This window comes from Copidosoma floridanum, unplaced genomic scaffold (genome assembly GCF_036245765.1).
Source record: "Copidosoma floridanum isolate Cflo_tuat_1 unplaced genomic scaffold, Cflo_Japanese_pri ptg000006l, whole genome shotgun sequence".
Classification (NCBI taxonomy): Eukaryota; Metazoa; Arthropoda; class Insecta; order Hymenoptera; family Encyrtidae; genus Copidosoma; species Copidosoma floridanum.
In genome coordinates, this window is record NW_028321883.1 from 22,409,825 (window position 1) to 22,415,503 (window position 5,679).

Here is a 5,679-nt window from a genome sequence, read left to right on the forward strand (position 1 = left end):
TAGTGCTGAGCACATATGGCGCGCCATCCCACGTGGATCCGTAAATTTCATGCATGCCTGTCGATGACAATGGCAGCGATATTGAAAAATAAATGCCACCTCAGCATGGAAAATTAAAGCCAAAGATCCTCGCGCACACGAGTGAAGAAGATGCACATCGTGAGCTCCGCGCGTATGTGCGCGCCAAGGCAAGCGCGGGTGTGAGGCAGCCGCGAGAGCGTCCAGAGGGCGACAATAGACGAGCCGGGAAATTGAGTTGGCACTGATTAGACATTGCGGGCGTGCCGTCACGCTACGATGGTACGTTGGAATTCAGTGGCATACCGTCGCACTCGCGAGCCCCGTGCCACCACCACTGCAGTCTTATTCTGCGCTTGGATACCCCGGCTTCCCTCCTTTTCTCGGCTGCCCGAGGAGCTTTAGCATAAGGACAGGGAGAACGAGAAGGAGGCCAGAGACAGGACACTTACTTGGAGATTACTTTCCCACCGTTACCCTCGCCATTTCCTACTCTCCCCTACATCCACCGCTACTTTTCTCTTGCTCTCCCTCCCTTTCTATTTAATCTGGCTATGTATAGATAAACGAGGACTCGTGCAGTTTTGGGTTGAACTTGAATAAATCCTGAGTGAGTGAAAATCTTATGGCGACCCTCGAGTGCTCCATCAAATTGAAATCAAAGTTAAGCAGAGTGGATTTAATGCACGCGTCATTACGTGATCTACCCTTATGCAGAGCTTTCGGGTCAGAAATGTGTTAATTACAAAGTGAGTGACGTCGATTTGACTGTTGGTGGACCTTGGATTTATTAAATGCGAATGAAGTTTCGAGGCTGCACTTGTTTTCCAATTCATTGGTATAATTCAATGCACGATGATACATTTGTGATAACTTTGCTTTCTGCAAAACGAAAGAGAGACCCAAGGCTTCCAAAGATAACTGATGTTATTAACAACTGCTTAAGCCAATAAATTTTGGATTCCTCAATGCAAATCAATTTCACAACAGTGTATGGTCTTAGAGGATTTTTCAATGTTTCCACTGGAATTGTTTGGAGTATGGGAAAATTTATTTCTTTGATTTACAACACCTAATAACATCTAAAACGAAAGCACGAAAAATAAACACGATACACCTATCTTACGACGTAAATCTAAGTAAATTCACCTACATATTTTTTAGTTCGCAGATCATCAGATAATCTTTCATTACGCACACGTTAATTGATCACTTGCCATCCAATGGTTCCATTGGTTTGCCACACTTTCGGCTAATCCTCGTAAATTCATCGCACGTGCCGTGAGACTATACGGATGAGCCCACATCGATTTAATAACCGAGAATGGTACGACTCGAGGCACGGTGGTGATACCCTCATAAGAACTTGCAGACCACGAGCAAGCAATCAGTTTTAGTGTCCGTGCGTCATATATGTTCGGACGGTATGCTCGCGACAACGATTCAATCACAAAGGATCCACCATTGACGACCGCAGCACCAGGCGCTCGATAATCAGGTTGAGTGGAGGTGAAAAAGAGAGCCCAAGGAAGGGAGTTGATGATAATGACAACAACAATGATTCGGTGGACTAGATTAATTTTCCTGGCCGATGCCACGGCGCAGTATAATGACCTTATTCGCGTCGTTATTGCGCTTGATGTATATACATACATATATACATACACACCCCCGCCACTTGCCGCTCCATGCACGATGGCTTATCTCCATTCCGCATCACTCGTACGAGCCCCCACACAACCACGTTCCCACACGCAAACTAACGCGTGTGTATGCATGTATACGTGATGGCCTGTGGTTTATGCTACCCGCGGGGCTATATTGCCTTCGGACCAATCACAACAGAAGCCCCGCTTCTCCACCACCAACCCCATCATCCTCTACCTATCTGTCCTCCAACTATATCTTCCTCTGGCATCGTGCCGTACAATATGCGCGATATTATCGCAACGTGCCGAGAAGTTGATGCACGATAGTGAGACCAGTCGCGAGCCACGCGGAAGCAACTGGAGAGAAAGAGGTGGCGACTCGCGTGGAACACGACGTTTGACGGCACAGTGATCTGTTCTACTGCGTACGTATACACTTGTCTGTTGTGCCATCAGTGCCATGAAATACTCACGATAGAATGGAAGTCAATTGATTATTATGTCCCAAGGCTGACGGTTTGATGGTTGCTTGATCGAGTGAGCTCTACGTAATACTGACTTGTTTTCTTGCTTTGTTGTACTTGCTGCCAGTAGAATGGAATCCTTTAGATAATGGAATATCATCGCACACTTTTTTAGGTTTTCATGAGAAAGGTGTTGTTACAGTCTTTCAGTGTCAAAATAATCGTTCGAGCGATGAGTAATATAACTTTATAACTACGTGGTGATTTTTTTATGCAATTTTGTACATGTATCTTGCATCTTGGGATACAAAAAATTTTTTTTTAACTATTCGACGAAGAATTGAGTTATTAGGCCTTTTACATAGACAGCAGATGTACAGATATGTATATCAATATGTTAAAATACCTGCCTTTGTACCAAGTCTCAATTCTATTTCTTAATAATAATATCATGAATAGATCCACATTACTTTAATATTGCAATATGTTGATTTTTAATGCTTCAAAGTCCTAGTTTAACATATGTACATAACAGAAAATTGTTAGAAAAGGTATATTATGCACAGTGATGGATTATTCTGATTTTCCAGATCATTTTTCACTTTTGTCGATGAAATCTACAATTTTTAGTATAGCTAAATTAAATATTTCTCTTATTTTCAGTGTAAATGTTTAGCTTAATACCTTAACAAATTCGTTTTAGTCATTAGGGTAAAGAGAGATAATACTGGCTAACTAAATAGCTGTCCAATACCAAGAGATATGTCTCAAGCATAAAGGCGCATGGAAAACGATAGGGTAATTATATTGCCAGAGTAAACAGTGATGGAAACGCCAATGGAGTTATTATGTGAAAATCAGTAAGAACAAAACCATTAGGTTGCTCAAAGCATCAATGGGAAGAAAAGGATAAGAAATAGTAAAGGATACTAACCAATAGGAGGAAAAAAACTAAATTAATATAGCTCAGTGTATGCAATACAAATAATAAAATGAATCACACTACTTTTAAGTTATTGGCTGTATCAACTTGCTATGTCTATCATTATCAGTGTTATGGAAACGACTTCCACAAAACTCTGAGTATAAGAGACTGTTTTTAAATTGATGGAATCCTTGATTAATCCTAAACAATTGTAGTTTTTTAAACGATTATTTAAAGATGCAATCTTTTAGGATTTTTTAAAATATGTACGTAAAAGAAAACTGATTTATAAAAAAATTACTTATTTTGATAATTGTATTAGTAAATAGCTGCATTATCTTAAAAAAAATGTTCATCAGCCGGTCAATTTTTTAAAAACATTTTACATGGTACTTATCTTTTGAAAGGTTGAGTAAGTTACGTTATTAAATCAAGACATTCTAATAAATTCTAATTGTAAGTAGTTTTGCTCAAACGTTGAAGTATCAATTAACGCCTTGAAGCGGCACAAGTGCAGACATGTAAGCCTATCAGGCCGTCTGAATATGGGTGAAGGCCTGTGTTGAGTGAACCTTGCAATATGTACATAAATACAAGGAATTGTTTTTTAAAATTTTTGTTATGAAAATTTTTCAGATTTTTGCAACAATTGCATAATTTAATGATCAAAACTACCTCATTAATTATTTTAAAAAAAAAATTTAATTATACAAGAGAAAAAACACATTCAATTTTTTGATACAGTCTTTTACCATTAATCTCAATAATTTTCTTTGGCAAAATTCTAATCTGAATTATGAGTTTTATACTTTACTCTTCTATAATTTAAGTCGGAAATACCGAGGATAGAATCGTATTACTTTTTAAAAATTAAAAAATCCTTATAGGAGAAAAGTTATTTCGTGGTATGAGACACATAAAAGCATCAATGTAATGACAACTGAAAAAAAAGATACTTTTAAAAAACATCCTCATTATTCGATACTCTCGAATACATCACCTTTAGTTGACCTATTATACGAACCCTGAAAGGGTCGCTAACGAGCAAAAAAAAAGCTTAAACACATTTGACCCGGAAAAACTTGCTTTACGAAATTTACGACGTTTTTGCTAACAACTTTACCGTTTCCATTATCGGCTTTACATCGATAAAGGCCATTTAAAAAAGCAATTCGGAGACAAAACGGGGCTCGATGGGGAGAAAAAAGTCGACCGTTGTTGCGAGAGAGAGGGAGAAAACTCAAGGGAGGAAAAAAAAAAAAAAAAAAAAAGATGTCACTGCCGTGCACTGGCAAAGTAGTTTAGCCAAGTTCTTTATTTTTATCTTTATCGTCAGCAGCTGCATGACGACCCCCCGATACCCCGTCCTTATTGACTGCAAATCGAGACCGGTGTACACGGCACGTTAACGCGTCCGTTGTGTATAGCTGCTGCCATCACCATTTAATCCCGCCCCAAACCATCCGGAAGAGTTTTTTCATTTTCCGCTCGCTAACTGCATATTTTAATTAAATAACTTTTCCAAGCTCGGTGGTCGAAAATTTTCCCTCACCGCTGCCAATTATTACGCAATTAAAACGAAGAGGGAGGGAGGGAGAAAGAGGCCTTCCGGCTTTTTAACGAGGCGAAACGCGCCAAGCGAAAAGTCACATGGCCACTGATGCGTGGAGAAACACAAAAACCGGCGGAGGGGCATCGCGAATAATTTTCACGCTTGACTTTCTAAAAACGCGTAAAAGACTGTTTCGATGCTCATTTCGATTCGCTGTTATGTTTTCTCGCGCGCTCCAGTGGGGAAAAAAAAAAAAAAAAAAAAAAAAAAGGTGATCCCGGGGAGTCGGCACCACTTTTGGAATTGCATCACGTCCGAGGCCTGCTGCACCCAGTGCCCACGTCATTCCTATCCGCTAAAAGTTTGGCCGCGCTATTTTTCAATCAACAATAGAAAACGATATTTCCTCGTCCACGCGGGGTTTTAAACTTGGCAGCCGTCGCGGTGGCATCTGCATCCCTGCCACGATGGAAATACGGCACGAGCGCGTCGACGTGTACGTACAAACATATCCAAATACCCGGCCATGGGATACATCTCACGTAGTCGGCCTATAGGCTCGTTTGCATAGCGGTGCTTTATACACATAAAAATATATACGTATATATATGTACGCGATTGTGTTGGCGCACACGTGGATGAACATTTGTATGCGGAGGGCCACGGAGCTGGGAGAATCCGATGTGTGTGTATACGCGCGTGTGGATGTATGTGGATGGCTTACTTCCAATTTTCTCCGTTCCCGCTTCTGTATTCTTCTTTTCCCGCTCCAATACCCTTTTTTTTCCTCCCCCGTCGATTTTAATCCCTCAACGATGTCACATGCGATGAATCGATACACAGTGTGCTCTCTATATTTCAGGGCTAAAGTCTCTTTTTTTTTTTTTTTTTTTTTTTACCACCACCCCTCCGCGCGCAGCTCCCCGCTCCATGGTAAACCTCGGCTTTTTTATCAGAATCAAATTCTTTAAGTAGATTAGGTTTTTGTGGATTTGCTGAATAACGTTTTGCTTCCTTGAAGAGGAAGCTTTCTAGCGGTAAAAAATTCAGTTGCTTGAAAACATGTCGCAA